At 49.0% G+C, this 18,931-nt stretch overlaps 2 protein-coding genes across 2 annotated transcripts in view; one reads left to right on the forward strand and one right to left on the reverse strand.

Annotated features, from left to right (window-relative positions):
- LOC142472494 (uncharacterized) overlaps positions 1-2,371 on the reverse strand; it is a 35,681-nt gene extending 33,310 nt beyond the window's left edge. The window contains exon 1 of the mRNA XM_075579552.1: positions 2,239-2,371. The gene's annotated coding sequence lies outside the window, so the exon portion shown is untranslated. The remainder of the gene's footprint in view (positions 1-2,238) is intronic.
- The window catches only part of LOC142472496 (uncharacterized), a 664,758-nt gene that overhangs the window by 528,684 nt on the left and 117,143 nt on the right, over positions 1-18,931 (forward strand). The gene's annotated exons all lie outside the window — the stretch shown is intronic.

Consider the following 18,931-nt stretch of genomic DNA (forward strand, 5'->3'; position numbering starts at 1 on the left):
GGGAGAGCGGAGGGGGGGGAGAGCGGAGGGGGCAGGGAGAGAGGGGGGAGGGAGAGCGGAGGGGGGAGGGGAGAGCGGAGGGGGGAGGGGAGAGCGGAGGGGGGAGGGAGAGCGGAGGGGGAGGGAGAGCGGAGGGGGGGTGGAGAGCGGAGGGGGGAGGGAGAGCGGGGGTCCAGGCTGGGAATAGCAGCTGGGAACTGCAGTTCTCCTCCGTGGGTGAAGATCTGGATGCTGGGCAGATGTTCGCTAATCTGTAACCTTATCTCCTATTAGAGAGGGCAGAGGGAAATCCTAATTGGGATTGGTCCCAACAAAATTCTAAGCACATTGAGATATGAACATGTTCTGTTCAGACATAGATCCTCTCAGGTTGGGGTCTTGCTAAATACACCTTCTTCCTTCCTACACCCTGTCTGTGTCATACTCGGGCCCCGCTTCCTCAGACAGCGCGTCCGCACTGCAAACAGGCAGCTCGTTGAGAGGCACTTCACGTTATCTGCGGTCCATAGGGAGCAATTTTGCGAGCGGGGGTGGTGTGGCCAAAACAGGTCGGAGGGGGTGCGGCCATGACAGGGGGCGGGGCCAAAACAAGCACAACAAAGCAGAGCTCACAGCACTGCAGCAGCCCTGTTTGCAAGTTTTCCCTCTTCCTGGTTTGAAAATTATGATCTCCCATTGGCTATCACTAGCTGGCTTGCCATTGGTTGATGGGAGCCAGTCTGTGATTGGCTCCCTCGCGCACCATGTGACGCGTCGCCGCACGGGAACACGATCCTCAGTAAGCGGCTAAAACTACATTGGCAACTTGTCACTGGTTATATCAGCCAGAGATACTTTACATTTCTCACAGGACTGTTTATGTGCAGAACTCATTTCCTCCCATTGCTGCTTTCTACATCCAGTGCTTCCACTTCATGAAATGTAGTGTTTGAACCAATAATTTTGATCAAGAGATAAAATTACCACTTAAAATCAGCAATACGAGTTAGGCTGTGCCTATAGTGCCGTCGATGGCGACGGCGACGTCACCTGTCGCCGTTGGCGAAAGTTATGTTTCGCCAGGCAGCGGCAGCGCGGGATTACGGCAATTTGATTTGTTCAAGGGCCGTCATGTGACGCGACGGCCCTTGAAAAATCACAATTTTGCCGGCTTCAGGTTTTCGCCGTCGCGTGCACTATAAGGCACGTTCTATAGTGCTGGGCGCGTGCGGAATTTTAGTTGGCTTACGTTAGTCAGCCTTTCTATACAAGGGCCGGGCACGCGCACGGCTGGAGAGGGAGCTGACAGACAGCGGTGAAGATGAAGAAAATCATCTTTTCACACCACTACTGGCGCTGAATGTATGTGTGTGTATATGCATGCGTGTGTGTATATATATATATATATATATATATATATATATATATATATATGTATGTATATATGTGTGTGTGTGTGTGTGTGTATGTGTGTGTGTATGTATTTATGTGTCTGCACAAATCTAATACATTTTTTATTTTTACCAATGTTTTTTTTTTTTTAAATAATAAAACACACACACACACACACACACACACACACACACACACACACACACACACACACACACGCAATATATAACAGCCCTAAGCGCACGCGGCGGCAATGTATTTGTTTGCGGGCGGCGTCGCCGGCACTATAAACGCAGCCTTAGCTTTCTCTAAAACCCGTTCAAGGGGAGGCACAGGGAAGGGGGGGGGAGGCACAGGGAAGGGGGGGGAGGCACAGGGAAGGGGGGGAGGCACAGGAAGGGGGGAGCACAGGGAAGGGGTGGGGGCACAGGGAAGGGGGGGAGGCACAGGAAGGGGGGAGGCACAGGGGAAGGGGGGAGGCACAGGGAAGGGGGGGAGGCACAGGGAAGGGGGGAGGCACAGGGAAGGGGGGGAGGCACAGGGAAGGGGGGAGGCACAGGGAAGGGGGGGAGGCACAGGGAAGGGGGAGGCACAGGGAAGGGGGGAGGCACAGGGAAGGGGGAGGCACAGGGAAGGGGGGGGCACAGGGAAGGGGGGAGGCACAGGGAAGGGGGGAGGCACAGGGAAGGAGGGGGAGGCACAGGGAAGGAGGGGGAGGCACAGGGAAGGAGGGGGAGGCACAGGGAAGAAGGGGGAGGCACAGGGAAGGAGGGGGAGGCACAGGGAAGGAGGGGGCACGCATGGGGCAGTGGGGTGATTGATTGTCCCCAGCAGCAGCATGTGAGCTCTCAGCAGGGTGACACGCACCTTGCTTGGGTGCTTCTGCCTCTGTGGTCTCTGTGCTGCAGTCCGACCTCAGGTTCACTTTCTATGTTTGCAATGGTCTGATTACCAGGAAGTGGAGAAAATCACTACATCCGGTCACTGCTCTGTGTCCTACTGCGCATGCTCACACTAAGAGGCTCATGGGAGTTGTAGTTTTTATAGACTTCCATACAGATAAAGTGTCACATACTGTGCAGATTAGAGACAAGACAGTAACCCCCCCGCCCCCCACACAGAGCCCCCCCCCGCCCCCCACACAGAGCCCCCCCCCCCGCTCCCCCACACAGACCCCCCCCTGCTCCCCACACAGACCCCCCCCCCCCGCTCCCCACACCGAGCCCTCCCGCCTGCTCCCCACACAGAGCCCCCCCCCGCCTGCTCCCCACACAGCTCCCCCCCGCTCCCCACACAGAGCCCTCCCGCCTGCTCCCCACACAGCCCCCCCCGCCTCCCCACACAGAGCCCCCCCCCCCGCTCCCCACACAGAGCTCTCCCGCCTGCTCCCCACACCGAGCCCTCCCGCCTGCTCCCCACACACAGCCCCCCCGCTCCCCACACAGAGCCCCCCCCACTCCCCACACAGAGCCCCCCCGCTCCCCACACAGAGCCCCACCGCTCCCCACACAGAGCCCCCCCCCCCCCCCGCTCCCCACACAGAGCCCCACCGCTCCCCACACAGAGCTCCACCCGCTCCCCACACAGAGCCCTCCCGCCTGCTCCCACACAGCCCCCCCCTGCTCCCCACACAGAGCCCCCCCCTGCTCCCCACACAGAGCCCCCCCCCCGCTCCCCACACAGAGCCCCCCCCCCCCGCTCCCCACACAGAGCCCCTCCCGCCTGCTCCCCACACAGACCCCCCCCCCCTCCCCACACAGAGACCTCCTGCCTGCTCCCCACAGAGAGCCCCCGCTCCCCACACAGAGCCCCCCCGCCTGCTCCCCACACAGAGCCCCGCTCCCCCACACAGACCCCCCTCATCTGGTGTGTTTTTTTTTCCAAACATTTTTATTAGGCAGATATACATTAGACAGACATAATAGGTTATATATAGCCTAATACAAGAATACATTTTTAGTACAGAGATAACACAGAATAGAACATCGCCAAATGAGGCGAGACTTGAGGCCACCTTGTGGACCGAAAAGAAAGAGGCTAGAAAAAGAGAAGGGGAGTGAGGGGAGAGCGAGAAGGAAGGGGAGGGGGGAGGGAGCAGGGGAGCTGGCCGACCCCCTCCCCAGTCGAGATCTGTCAACCTGACTTTAGGAAGGCTTGGTTTGCCCTGACATTTGATGGAGGTGAACATTAGACCTTGTCTAGAGTCAGCCATGGTTCCCAGATTTTATAGAAAGCTGCTGTAGACCGTTTGAAAAAAGCAGTCAGCTTTTCCATAAGCATTACCTCGTTAATCCTCCTTTTTTTAATTTGTTTAGAGTGGGGGGGGGGGGGGGTACTTTCTTCCTGGAGGCCGCAACTGCACATCTCGCCGCTGTGAGAATGAAGGAGATTAATTTCCTCACTGGTCAGTCAATTTCCTCCATTGGCCAGGCCAGTGGATCAATAGGTACTGTGAGGTTTGTAACCTCTTTTATTAAAGTTTGTACAGTGAGCCAATATTTTTGCATTGTCCACCACATGTCCACCAAATATGAGCCATGTCCCCTTTTTGTCCACAGCCTCTCCAACATAAATCGGAGACCAGAGGGTAGATTTGTTTTAATCTTACTGGGGTAAGATACCAGTGAAATAATATTTTATAGATATTTTCCTTCGTCATGGTACATATGGAAGTTCCTGAGGCAGAGTCCCATATTTCGTCCCAATCCTCTCTTTAAATAACTACACTACCGACACACTTTATTGAAGTGTGGTCGGTACCGCAAGCCGGGAAATCTCCCGGCTTGCTAGTGGCCGCCCCTCGGCGTGCCGCGCGTCATAGACGCGCGGTCACGCGTCATCGGGAGCGTGCGCCCCCTGCACGCGTGTCCAGGGGCTCCCCGAGGGAGCCCTGGTGTCCCGCAATCGCGGGACAGCGGCAGGGGGTTCCGGGGGACCCGGCGGACCCGGCAGCGGTAGGGAGAGCGCCCCGATCGGAGGGCGCTCTTCCGCTGCTTCGGCGTGCGCCCGTCACACTCGGGCGCGCGCCAGGCTACTGCTGCGGCACAGAACGGGCAAATGCTCGAATAAACTGTGCCGCAGCAGTATGTTCAATTCCGCTGCCCATTTGAGCATGTATACATGAACAGGGGGGTCCACTGATATCTCCATTCCAGCGTAGATTTTAGTTATTAGACCTTTTTGATGGGTGCCATGTTGACACAACATCTCAAAAATTAGTGAGAGGGGGAAATTCTAATTTTCAGGATATTTTTTGTAGAAAATGCCTAATTTGGAGATATTTAAATGTGTCCAATTCTGGAATGTCATATTTAGTACGCTCAAGAACTTTCCGTAGCTCAGTAGGTCGGCAATCGTCCTGATCCCCTTTGATTTGAGTTGATCAATTGTTTAGATTTACATCCACGGGGAAATGTAGAGTTATTGAAAATTGGGGTGAGTTGTGAGCTGGTGGAGGAGAGCCTAAATTTAGTTTTGGATTTTAACCAGACCTCCCAGGTATGTCTCATCGCTTCCCAACTCGAACTTGTGTGCGTGCATATCTCCTCTATCTATAATCCAGAGGCAAGCTTGCAGAGAGGGCGTTTTAGCGTGGTAGGACTCTATATTTAGCCAGCAATATTGGTTTGGATCAGCATTCTACACCACCGCTTGTCTTAACTGGGCTGCCTGATAATACCTAGATATACCTGGGACTCCCAGGCCTCCTCTCTCTCTTGATGACATCAATACTGACCTAGCGATCCTGGGACTTTTGCCCAGCCAAATAAAATTAAACAGCCTATTCTGGATGTTTTCAGTTCAGAGCTGGGTACACGGATTGGAAGTGTCTGGAAGAAATAGAGTAATCTAGGGAGCATATTCATCTTGACCGAGATCATTCTTCCGATCCATGAGATCTGGTAACCGTTCCACTTATCCAGATCTTTTTTCATTTTCCCAAAAAGAGCTGGGTAATTGTGTTGATATAAAGAGTGGTAGTTCCTTGATACATTTACTCCAAGATATTTGATGTATGAGGAGCTCCATCTAAAATTAAAATTTAGTTTGAGCAGTTTTACTTCTGCTCTCACAAATTTAGGTTTAGGGCTTCAGATTTATCGTTATTAATTTTATAACCCGATAATTTGCCAAAATCTAGTAATTTCCTTTCAAGGTTGGGAAGAGAAATTTGGGGACGAGATAAGGTAAGAACAATATCGTCGGCAAATAAAGAGATTTTATCATTGGTTTTCCCAATTACTTTGCCCTGAATGTTTACATTTCTCGTATTTTGGACGCTAGGGGTTCAATAGTCAAAGCAAAAAGGAGGGGGACAGGGGACAACCCTGTCTCGTACCATTTTTAATATTAAATCTCTCGGCGTTTCCGCCCAGGAGTCTGACCACGGCCGATAAAGCGCCCGGGGGTAAAGCGCCCGTTCTCCCTCCACAAATGAGTCTTTAAAGCCGAATTTCTTCAAAGTGTTGTCAAGAAATAACCAATCAATTCTATCAAACGCCTTCTCTGCATCTAAGCTTAACAAAACTGCCTGTATCTGTGAGGTTGATATGGTCGACTATATTTATTATCTTACGGGTGTTGTCCGAGGCTTGTCTGCCTGCGACAAACCCAACTTGGTCAATATTTATTAATCTAGGTAATATAGGGTTCAACCTATTTGCCAGAATCTTACTGTATAATTTGAGGTCCTTGTTCAGGAGGGAAATTGGGCGATAACTTCCACATTGCATCAGGTCTCTCCCCTCCTTGTGGATAATAGCTAGAGACATCGATGGTGGGATCGGGTTCCCTTCCATAAAAAAAAAAATGAACAAATTCAACAATAAGTAGACAGGATTGGTAGAAATCTCTTGTAATAGACATTGGTGAATCCATCCGGGCCAGGAGTTTTGGGGAAAAAAATTTTTTTCAATATTTTTTATTGTTTTTAGCAAGATACACATCATATAATGAACTTTGTTGTACATATACTGGAGGAGCATTGACAAGTAAAGATGTTACAATAGGCCTCAGCAGTCCTTCATCTTTGCTTACATAAAGTGTTTGTTTTACTCTATTTATTACTGCAATATCACATGCTCCCACAGTTTGGGTTTTAGTAAGAAGCCGCTTCCTCGTGTGTCTTTCTTAGTGACAGGATAGAAGAGAGAAGGACAGAGAAGGGGAGGGGGGGGGGATCAGTCTACTTATTTGATTTTTCGCATTACTTCCTTATGAGTATGTCATATGCCCGGCCATATTTCCCATATTTTATGAATTTGTCCATTTTTTGAGACAGTTTTGCCGAGAGAAGTTCCATCGTCTTTATTTCCCGGAGTTTTCGTAACACTGTCTGTTTAGATGGAGCATTTGCCTTTTTCCAGGCAGCTGCTACAGAGCAGCGGGCTGCCGTGAGTACATGTATTATCATCTTACTTTCTGCAGTTTCTAGGTCATCGATTGGCTTTGCCAGCATCATGGTCAGTGGGTCCACCTCAATCTCTACCCCCAGGTATTCGCGGATCAATGTTTTGATCATGACCCAGAACACCTGAATCTTTGGACAATTCCACCAGATATGAACATGTCTCCTTTTTGCCCGCAACCCCTCCAACACAAATCTGTGGTCCCGGGGTAGATCTGTCTCAACCTATTTGGGGTTAGGTACCAATGAAATAAGATTTTGTAATATTCTCTTTGATAGTAGTGCAGATTGATGTTTTTGAAGCTGCCTCCCAGATATCCTCCCAGTCTTCCCTATCAATTTCTACATTTAAATCTTCTGCCCATTTGAGCATATAATTGTCATGGGAACAACAAGCTGACCTCGCCAGGCCCTGATAGACCTCCGAGATCAACCCTTTGCATTAATACCCTCTCCTACACAGTCGTTCGAAATTTGTTAACGGTTGGAATGTCGATTCTTTGGAGACTGTTTGAAGGTAGTGCCTGATCTGGAGGAAGCCAAATACTGGCAGGTTTACTGTCTGGTATTTTTTCTCCAGTTCTTGGATCGATAAGATCTTACCTTTTTCAATAAAATCATCTGCCACCACCAACTTTAACTGTTTAAATTTATTGAGTCTCTGTGGGAGCCAGCCTGGAGGAACTCAGGGTTATTAAATATGGGCGTTAGTAGTGTGGGCTGAGCCATCAGACCGTGCTTCTCTGTATTTTTGGTCCATATTCTCCATGTACATTTAATTGCTCCCAGTTTTAATACTTCCGAGCAGGTCTCTCTACCCCTCTCAGTCCACAGAGTGGCCGGGAGAGAGAGAGGTCTCGTGTAGGCAGACTCTATCCCAATCCAACAACTTGTAGTTGGGTCATTGTTCCACATTATCACTTGCTTAAGTTGGGCCGCTAAATAGTATTTAATGATATCCGGGACTGCCAGGCCTCCGCATTCTTTTGGTGCTAGCATGATAGATCTAGCTACCCTCTGTCTTTTATTTTGCCAAATAAATTGGAAAATTCTATTATGCATATTTTTCAGTTCAGACATTGGGATATCAATTGGGAGAGTCTGGAAGTAATACAATAGTCTTGGTAAGATATTCATTTTGACCGTGGCTATTCTTCCTAGCCAAGATATCTGGTATCCATTGCAGCTCTGGAGGTCTTTTTTTAGCCTCTCAAATAGGGGCGGGTAGTTGTATTGGAACAATGATTTATACTCCCTTGTTATCTGGATTCCCAAGTATTTGATCTTTGTGGAGCTCCATTTATAATTAAAATTTGTTTGTAATAGTTTAACCTCGGGGTTAGGTAAGGATATATTCGATGCTTCCGACTTATCCATGTTGGTTTTGTACCCCAAAATTTTGCTGAATTTGTCTAGTTGTGAGTGTAAATTCGGGAGTGAAGTCAAGGGGTTGGCTAGAGGTAGGATAATGTCATCAGCAAAGAGGGATATTTTATAGTTCGTCTCTCCAATTTCAATATCACTTATATTTTTGTCTTCTCTAATTGTCGATGCCAAGGGTTCGATGGAGAGAGCGAATAGAAGCGTAGACAAGGGACATCCCTGCCGAGTACCATTCTTTATGTTTATAGGGTTTGAGTCTCCTCCTGGGAGCTTCACTACAGCCATGGGAGTTCTATATAGGGCTCTGATCCCCTCTAGATATTGGCCCTTAAATACAAATTTAATTCGCGTTTGATCTAAGAAATCCCACCTGATCCTGTCGAACGCTTTTGCCCCGTCCAGGCTCAACAGGATGGCCTTCGTGGATGAGAGATGCACATGGTCGATTATGTTTATGATTTTCCTAGTGTTGTCTGAGGCTTGTCTGCCGGGTATGAACCCCACTTGATCTATGTGTATTAGGTTTGGGAGTATGGGGGTTAATCTGTTGGCTAAAATTTTGCTGAAAAGTTTTAGATCCGAATTAAGGAGGGCTATGGGGCGGTAATTACCACACTGTAGTGGGTCTCTCCCTTCCTTTTGTATGACTGCTAGATTGGCTTTAGACATAGATGGTGGAATAGCTGTTCCCTCCAGAAACTCATTAAACATATCAAGAAGATATGGGGCCAGGATCAACTGAAATTTTTTGTAATATTATGTAGCCAGGTCCCCTTTGGCTCCCCGGTTCACCTGTGATAAGGCAGAGAGGCAGGAAGGCTCTCTAGAGGTCGCACAGGCGCAGTTAAGCATAGCGGCGACCATTACAGCTTTGCACAGGCGTAGTAAGGATAGCGCACGCGGTCCCAATGCTACACAGGTCCTGAGTGGACTACAATTCCCAGCAGCCTCTGGGGATTGCCCTTTCACCCACATCATGTGCAGCCAGCCAGCAAATAGGGTTTTGCAGCTTCTCCTGTGGAGGAAGGCTACAATGTTGCGGGGACCACGTTTGGCAGTTGGATCCAGGAAGAGATTGGGGAAGGTAGTGTACACAGAGCAGGGCTCTGCTGTACTAGGCCAGAGAAACCCCAGGCCCAGGTAGGCCCCACTCCCCACTAGGTTAGTGGGTAAGTTCTTAGGGAAGGCCCCTTAGATAGGACCCTGCCCTGAGGTGTGTGTAATCTTGTCAGTGGCACAGCTGCCTTGCTGTGTGCTCTGACTAGAAGACACAGTGTGGCCTTAAGTGCAGCCACAGCAGTTAGCTTTGGCTGTGTCAGTGAGAGGCCCCTCATAGGAAGAAGGGGGGTTGCTTTCTAAGTTGCTCAGTGTGTGTAATATCACCAGTGCCAGTTGCACGTGGTGAGCTGCCAGAGTCTGGGATCAGACAGAAGTTACAGGGAGAGTTCTTCTGCGTGCAGTGACTAGGGTAGAGGTATACCCCAGGGCCCAGTTAGTCCCCTATGACACCAGAGGAAGCTGTATGGTATAGGGTTGGCCTTAGGACAGGGACTCCTTCACCCTATTCAGAGCAGCAAGAGGGTTGCTGTCTGACAGCGTGTTCAGAGACTTTGTTAAAGAAGCACTCCGGCTGGAGATCCTTTTCCTGTGGATGCAGAGTGTGCACCCACTCCTGCAGAGAGCAGCGCAGCACGCCGTGGGATCACTGTGCGGTGCTGCTGAGTTCCAAGGATTTTCCTGACCAGGACTGGTCAGGGAGGTAGTATATATTAAGTGCACCACCGGGCCCCAACACAGGGAAGCGCTATCCCTCACACTCACACTGGTCTTTATTGTTGGGGACACTCAAGAGACTGCGGGGAATGTGATGATGGACATGTGGGTGGGGGAATGGTATGCATTCAGAGTGATGCACTGTTATTGATATATTGTTTTGATGTTATGCAAAGAGGTGTTATTGGAGTTACAGGTTATGCTCAGTAAATACTGTTTATTCACACGGTGTGTATTTACTGTATGGTTGTTCTGGTGAGGGCACACTCTCACCCCGTTGAGATCCCTCATCAGTGGAGGCGCTGCACCGAGTGTAAGTACATACCCCAGGTTCCCCGTGGCGGAAGCTCAGCTCTCCTGGTTGCCAAACAGGTACCGCACCACACTGATAAGTAGTCAGACACACCTACCCACCTCAATCTCACTTAAGGGGGGGGAAAGAGGGCTACAATTACATAGTTACATAGTTACATAGTAGATGAGGTTGAAAAAAGACTTCCGTCCATCAAGTTCAACCTATGCTATATTTAGACAACAGATACTTTATCCTATATCTATACTTATTGATCCAGAGGAAGGCAAACAAAAAACCCCATTTAGGGGAAAAATTAATTCCTTCCTGACTCCAAGAATTGGCAATCGGATTATTCCCTGGATCAACATCCTTCCCATGTATACTTATTTGGTATATCCCTGTATACCTTTCCCATCTAAAAAGATGTCCAACCTTTTTTTGAACAAATCTATTGTATCTGCCATCACAGTCTCTATGGGTAATGAATTCCACATTTTAACTGCCCTTACTGTAAAGAACCCTTTCCTTTGTTGCTGGTGAAATTTCCTTTCCTCCAACCTTAAGGGATGGCCCCGAGTCCTTTGTACTGCCCGTGGGATGAATAGTTCTTTTGAAAGCTCATTGTATTGTCCCTGAATATATTTGTATATAGTTATCATATCCCCTCTTAGACGCCTCTTTTCTAATGTAAATAAATCTAATTTAGCTAGCCTCTCCTCATAAATTAGAATGTCCATCCCCTTTATTAATTTGGTGGCTCTTCTCTGCACTCTCTCTAGTTCCATAATGTCTTTTCTTAGGATTGGTGCCCAAAATTGTACTCCATATTCAAGGTGTGGTCTTACTAATGCTTTGTAAAGGGGCATAATTATGTTTACTTCCCTTCCATCCATTGCCCGTTTGATGCAAGATAAGATCTTGTTTGCCTTTGCAGCTACTGCATGACATTGGGCACTATTGCTAAGCCTGCTGTCTACAAGCACTTCTAAATCCTTCTCCATCAAGGATTCCCCCAATATATCTCCATTTAATTTGTAAGTCGCCTTTTTATTCTTGCATCCCAAATGCATAACCTTACATTTATCTGTATTAAACCTCATTTGCCATTTACCTGCCCACGTCTCCAGTCTCTCCAAGTCCTTCTGAAGAGAAATTACATTGGTAATATTGTTTATTGGTTGGAGAACCCATCTGGGCCTGGCGTTTTGCTAGGTTTTAGTTGGGAGATGGCGCCTAATAGCTCTTCCTGAGAGATTTCCTTATTTAGTTCCAGGAGATCGCTTTCCGAAAGGTTCGGGAGTTTGCACGATTCCAGATATCTGGCTATCGCTTCCTCATTCGAGGACCTGTTTTGTGGGAAATTTAAGTTATATAATTTGGAGTAGAAGTCTGAGAATTCGGCTGCTATCTGCTTTTCACAATACGTTTTGGTGCCTGCCTTCGTTTGTATAACTGTTATTTGGGACTTGGTTCTCAGACCTCTCAATTTGGAAGCTAGTAACCGGTCGGCCTTATTCCCTTTGTCATAATATTTTTGCTTGGTCCACCACAACGCTCTCTCTACTTCGTCTATTTGGATCTGCTTAAATTCAGATCTGGCTTTATCTAATGTTTTGAGTAATTTTTTTGAGGGATTGGTTTTATGCTTTTGTTCCAGTAGTTGGACTTTCTCCGCTAATTCGTTGTACAATTTCTGTTTTATTTTCTTTTTGTGTGAGGCTATGGAGATGATATTCCCTCTGATTGTGGCCTTATGGGCCTCCCATAGCATCGCTGGTGACTCTACGGAGCCCTTGTTCAGCGCAAAGTATTCTCTGAGTTTTTGCTTAATCTCTATCGCTACATCTAGATGGTTTAACAGAGAATCGTTCAGTTTCCAGTTGTACTGGTTGTTTTTATAGAAGGGGAGGGAGAGTGTCAGTGATACCGGAGCATGGTCTGACCATGATATTGATCCTATTTTTGACTGGGAGGTTGCCTGGAAGATATCTTTAGTACCCAGAAAATAGTCAATCCTTGAATAAGTCTGGTGCGGGGGAGAAAAATAGGAGTAGTCTCTCTGGCCCTGATGCTGTACTCGCCAAATGTCTGTCAACAAAAATTCTTTCAGTATTTTTCAGAACTCTCTGGCGTTTTTTTCCGTGGGACGGGGTAGGGGGGTCCCTGATGAGCTCGTCCTGTCTTGGTCTGGGTCTACTAGCATGTTTAGATCCCCTGCTATCAATAATGTGGTTCTAGGCTGGGGGGTTAGACTGTCGCATAGGTCCCTCAAAAATCCGGCCTGGCCTTCATTCGGGGCGTATATATTGACACGGGTAACATCTACACCCGATAAAGTGCCCTGCAGGATAAGAAATCTGCCCTCTGGGTCAGAGGTCTCTTGTTTTAGTGAGAATTTAACAGTCTGTTTAAATAGGATAGCTACCCCTCTTTTTGGTGGAGCAAGATGCATAATATGTCTGGGGGTAAATTCTCTGAAAGGTGTTAGGGGGTGATGCCGTGTTGAAGTGAGTTTCCTGTAGAAACAGTATATCTCCCTTCGGTTTTTTTGACCTCCTGTAGCGCAAGCTTTCTTTTGATTACTGAATTCAATCCTCTAACATTTAGAGACACTAGTTTGAGTGTTGTTTTAAGGGTCATTTTAAATTTTTTGGTGTCGCAGGGAATCTACCTTTCCCTGCACTTTCCCAACGTGGGGGGAATATCTGCATCCATACCTTGTCCTGGGGTCAGTGTGGTGTTTTTGCGGGGTCTTTGCTGCTGGGGATTCTGCTTGGCTGCTTCTGTGCTAGTCCCTGTTGGACATGCATGGACAGAAAGGTAAGTTTATATTAACTTTTATCTTGAACCTTTTCATAGGCAATGTCTGGTATACGTGGACGTCAGTTTTGTGGATGCCTCGTGTTTTCCTTTTGTGGGCTGGCGTGGTTGGGAGGGTATGAGAGAGCTGGGGAGAGGGCAAAGGAAAGAGAAGGTGAGAGCAAGGTGGAAAAAGAGAAGAAAGTGGGCTGTCGGAGAGCCCAGTATTAGGAACCGTCATCTCTCTAAGGATGAGGGTAGTAGGCATATTGCCTCTGGGAGACTTCCCCGAATACCGCATCCTGAAAGCCATCAGGGAGGTCGGAGAGCCCTCCTACAAAAAAGAACAGTGAACCCAATCATATTAAAACACACATGACTTATTTAACCTTAAAACTTCAGGGTTGCTCATTTTGAATTTCCTGATTAACTTCTCTACGTCATCTTACTCAAGTGGTATGGAGACCTCTTGTTTGGCAGTAAGGGTGAGGAGGTTGTCCGTACATATGGGGGGGGGGGGGTGGAATGAGAGCCTCTTAATTCTGTTGTCTTGGGGCTCTCCAGGAGGGGGGAGGGGAGGGCAAAGGGGGCGGGGTGAGGGAGGGCGGGAGAGAAAAAGGGGGGGAAGGGGGGTCTGGGTGGGGGGAGGAGGGGAGAAGGGAGGGGGGGAGAGGGGAGGGGGTGGTAGGTGTGGGGAAGGGGGGAGGGGAGGGGAAGGGTCCATCTGGTTATTACCGCTTTGGTTTACATTTAATACCTTTAACTCTATAATTATAGCAGTAGCCTCCTCAGAAGTTCCACAATTAAAAGGTATCTCACTCCTATCTCTTGCTATTGTAGGAACCATTTGATTGCACTAGTCAGTTATTAAATGTGGCACTAGATGGCGCTGTTTTACCACTTGTAGCTTTTCCTCTCTCAAGTGGAACGTCTGTTGCCTTGAATAGGCTTGCCGCAACCTTCAGGCCATACAAAGCATAAGGAGGTATATCAGTTGGCTGTTATTAACTTGTTGAACCACTAGTTAATTTAAGGATTCCCATAGAACTCTTACATAGCATACGTCTTAAACAAAACAACACCCTGTACAACCTGAGTCCACAAGTGTCTCTCTTTTGGGCTTTCCTTTAGTCTCCAGGGGTCCTATCTGAGCCTGCCTTGTTGGGCTCCGCAGGAGCGACCTTTAACTCGGCGGGGAGGGGGGGGGGGGTAAGGGGAGCGACTCGACTCTCCTCCCGCCAGCCGCCTCCCCCCCTCAGCAAAAGCACTCCCCTCCTCCCCCCGGCGTTCAATCGGTGAGTCACAAACTCTCTGCCGGTTGCGAGGCTCTGTCCCGGTGCTCCGTGCTCTCAGCTTGGGGTGCTTCTCGTTGGTCCGGGAGGACCTCTGCTTCGTCACTGCGAAGCGCGGTGGCAGACACCAAGGCTCCGGCCGCAGGTGTCCTCTTCAGGCAGCAGGTAAGAGGGAAATCGCCGGGGAGAGTAGATAGGTAAGTCACCGTCTCCATCCTTCCAGGGGGGAGGTGGAGGCGAGAGGGGAGCGGAGGACCCAGACTTGTGAGCCCCGCCGGCCCAGGCCACTCCCGTGGGTCGTGCCTCTCATTCCCCTCCCGTCTGGTCCCGCTGGGTGGCTATTTTCTGGGAGGCTCGTGGCACCCTTTCTGTCGGCCTTTGGTTCCGGTCCTCAACCGCGTCCTCAGGGGCAGATCCTCCGTTCGCTTGCGGGATACCCAGGCCTCTCAGGAATCGCTGCGCCTCTTCCGGGTAGAATAGGGTGTGGAATTTACCTCCCGCATTGACCACGATTTGGAAAGGGAATCCCCAGCGGTATTTTATCTTATTGTCCCTTAACTTCTGTATGAGGGGTTTGAGCTCTTTTCTCCTCTCCACAGTAGCCCTCGAGAGGTCGCTATAAATTTCAATGTGTGCATTACGAAATTGGAGGTTTCCTTTCTCTCTGCTAGCCGTTAATATTCTTTCTTTCGTGGCATAATAGTGGAACCTGATTAGGATCTCTCTGGCCCTCTTGGGGTCCGTTGACTTGGGTCCCGGGGCTCTGTGGGCTCGGTCCATCTCAATTTTATCAGGGGGCAAATCAGGTACTAGATGTGTGAATAGATCTACCAGGTACGTGCGCAGCTGCTCGGTTTCAACCGATTCGGGGACATACCTTATCCTAAGGTTTTGTCGCCGATCGCGATTTTCCTGGTCCTCGGCATTTTCTTTGAGCCCCCTTATTTCCCAATGCAGGCGATTGATTTCGTCCTCAACGGAGGATTGGGCCTGTTCTAGGGCTTCCACTTTGTGACTCAGGGTGTCTGTTTTGGCCGCTAGTAGGTTAATATCAGCCCTTAGAGTGTTGACCGCTTTGGCCAGATCTTCCTGGAACTCTTTCCACATTCTTGTGAAGAGGTTTTCCAGATAATCTTTATTTATTTCGATGTTTGCCATTTCTTGCACCTGCGTTCCGCTCGGGCCTTCCCGCGTGTTGGTCAGGCTGCCATCTTGGGAGGTCTCGCAGCTACCCGTGGTCCGCTGACTCGGAGGGAAATAGCTAGACACAGACTGTTGGGCTGCTTTTTTGTTCTTGCTGCTCATGCTGTATAGCTTCCCCTGGCCTTTGGTATTATTTCTGGAGGTGCGATCCTGCGATTGGGGCTATTTGGTAAGTTTATTCAATGGAGGGCTCCGGAGCTCTCTCCTCAAGCTTCCATCAGCGGTGACGTCACCGGAAGTCATCAGTTTTGGAGAAAAAATTTTTTTTTCTCATTGTATAGAATCTCACCAGAGTTATTCCTGATTGCCGTTATTTGTGATCTTTTTTGTATTCCTCTTAGCTTACTAGCAAGAAGTCTGTCGGCCTTGTTCCCTTTATCATAATACCTCTGACCCGTCCCTTTAAGAGCTTTTTCTACATTTTCCAATTGGATTGCTTTCAAATCATTTCTAGCAGTTGTCAGCTGTTTATAAATTCTTCGAGAGGGGTTATTTTTATGCTGCTGCTCGAGATTGACTATTTTATCTGTAAGCTCTTTGGATAATTTGAGTTTAGTTTTGTTCCGGTGGGAGGCAATCGAGATAAGGTTACCTCGGATTGTCACCTTATGGGGTTCCCACAGGCTTGCTGGAGACTAGACGGAGCCCGCGTTTATTCTAAAATATTCTCTAAGGGATTTTTTGAGCTCCGTCACTGTCCCGGAGTGGTTCAGTAAGGAGTCGTTAAGTTTCCAGCTGTACGAGATTGATTTCACGAATGGAATGGATAGGGTCATGGTGATGGGAGCGTGGTCTGACCACGTGATAGGGCCGATGTCAGAGTTAGTGGTGGCCTCTAGGATGTTCTTGGTAGCAAGAAAGTAATCAATACGGGAATAGGTCTGGTGAGGTGCCGAGTAAAAGGTATAATCCCTTTGCCCCTGATGTTGTGTTCTCCAAATGTCCACTAGAGAAAAGTCACCCACGATGTCCTTTAATTTTTTCCCCAGTCTTTGTGACTGAGTGGAGTGTAGTCGTCCTGGATGGCTCGATTTGTCTTCTTTTGGGTTGAGAGCCATATTCAGATCACCCGCTATGAGTAGCGAGGATAGGTACTGTGGGTCAATTTCTTCCAGAACCTTTCTCAGAAATTCAGTCTGGTTTTCGTTTGGGGCGTATAGGTTAATAAGGGCAATTGCCTAGCCTGAAAGAGAGCCGTAGACTACAATAAATCTACCCTCTGGATCTGCCTGGATTTTTGTTAGATTAAATGGGGTGCCCTGACGTATCAGATTGGCAACCCCTCTACGTTTGCTGCTGAATGATGAGAAATAGCTCAATGGGTACGCATGTTGAAATGTTTTGGGTGGATCTTGAGACGTGAAGTGCGTCTCCTGGAGGAAAACAACATCGCCACCCGACTTTTTTATTTCCTGGAGGGCTAGGCGTCTCTTCCTATTGTTATGTAGTCCCTTAACATTTAAGGAAACGATTTTTAGTGCTTTTTGTTGAGCCACGTTATCTGGTTTAGTTGTTGATCTGCGAGGGCTTTCCCTTCTTGGAGGGGGGAGGAGGCTTTGGGTTAAGTCTCAGTAAAGGGGGGGGGGTTCTTTCCTTTATGAAGGTCGGTGTGTGTTTTTGTTGGTCTAGTGCAGGGGTAGATAGCCAGAGTGGGCAGGGTTGGGGAGGTGGGACGGGGGACCGCAGGGACAGTGGCAGCGGGTTAAAGAAGAGGGAAAGGAAGTCGACCCTAATGGGGTCAAAAAGATTTAAGACCGGTCTGGACTAAAGACCGGCTGGTGGGGTATAAGACCCTTGGGGGCAGGTCCGGTAACGGTCTCCAGTAGGCACGGGCAGGGTGGAGACCCTTGGGTGTCTATGGTTTCGTCCGAGCCTAATCGCTCTGAGATACCTTGGTTAGCGGGGTGTCAGGGTGCCATATCTCCGGTGGGATAGGTTAGACCTGTTAGACGCTAGGCCTGTTTCCCTGCGTTTGGGGGGGCATGCGGAGAGGGATTGTACATAGTTTGACCAATGGTGGGAGGAGGACATTGTTGGGAGTAAGGAGGGGGGGGTGGATGGGAACGGGGGGTTGGGGTGGGTTGAGTGGCCGGTGTGAGGGTGGGCTCAGAGGGAAGGAGGGAAAGGAGGGGGATGAAGGGAAGGGGGGGGGGAGGACAGAGAGGGGGAGGGGGTCATCTTGTAATGATTGCTACCGTACAACATTCACATAGTATACATTTTCCGACGTTTTTTTGGGGGGTATGTAATCTGTATGATGGGTGTGGAGAGGAGGGAGGGATAGCGAGGGGGGGATAGGGGTGGGGGGGGGTTGGGATGGGAGGTGGTGGAGGATGGGGAGTGGAGTAGAATAGGGTGTGCTTGGGTGTAGACAACAATCAGCATGCAAAATATACAGTACATATTCAGTTGGTTACATGTCAGACCTTCACACTAACTAGGAGGTTTCGTGATCTCCTGAGTGAGGCCTGGGTGATGCGTTTCTCCGCTTTTTGGGTTGGAGCTATATCTGAGGACTTTAGGTCCTTTGGGGGGGGGGAAAGAGGGAGGGGGAGGTGAGGGGGGGAGTGGTGGGCTCGGAGGGGAAGAGGGAGAGGGAAGGGATGAGGGGAGGGAGGAGGGGAGGGTGAGAAAAAAAGGGGGGGGTGAGAAAAAGGGGGGGAGGGGCACCTTGTATTAAATGCAACAGTACATCCCTCCCATGGTATACATTCCCTGATGTTATTTGAATATAATTTCTGTGTGTTGAATGTGGAGAGGAGGGGAGGGGGTTGGGAGGGGGGGGGGAAATAGGGGTGGGGGGGGAAGGTTAGAGTGTGTTTGGGTGTAGAGCTCCGTCAGCATACAACATATACAGCATATATTCAGTCGATTACATGTCAGACAATCACAACATTTAGGAGATTCCGTGCTCTCCTATAGCAAGCATGGGTAATGCATCACTACACATTTTGGTTGGGAATTGGTTCATAGGACTTTGGGCCTCTTTTTTTTTTTTTTTTTGTGGAGCAGGTAAGGACGAGTTTAGGCATAAACATCAAACCATATGCGTGATACACAATATATATTCAGTAGGTTAGGTGTCTGAGATTTGCAATGTTTAGGAGGTTCCGCTGCCTCCTGCGGTAAGTCTGGGTAGTGCATCTCTCCACAGTGTGTTGTTGGAAACAGTTTTACCATTTGGGGTGGCCCCTCCGGGTCCCAGGAAGCTGAGAACCCGGGTGGAACACCAATCGAGGGAGGGGGAGGAAAGGAGGGGGGGAGAGGGGGGGATCTGGGAGGGGGGTGGAAGGGGGGGTTATTGGAGTGAGGGAGGGGAATGCAGCATGGGGTCGGTAGCTTAACGTGGCATAGCTGACCCTTTGAACTTATTTACATGTGAACCGTAGGGGCTGTTCCTTTATGTGT

The sequence above is a fragment of the Ascaphus truei genome, chromosome 22, assembly GCF_040206685.1.
Source record: "Ascaphus truei isolate aAscTru1 chromosome 22, aAscTru1.hap1, whole genome shotgun sequence".
Classification (NCBI taxonomy): Eukaryota; Metazoa; Chordata; class Amphibia; order Anura; family Ascaphidae; genus Ascaphus; species Ascaphus truei.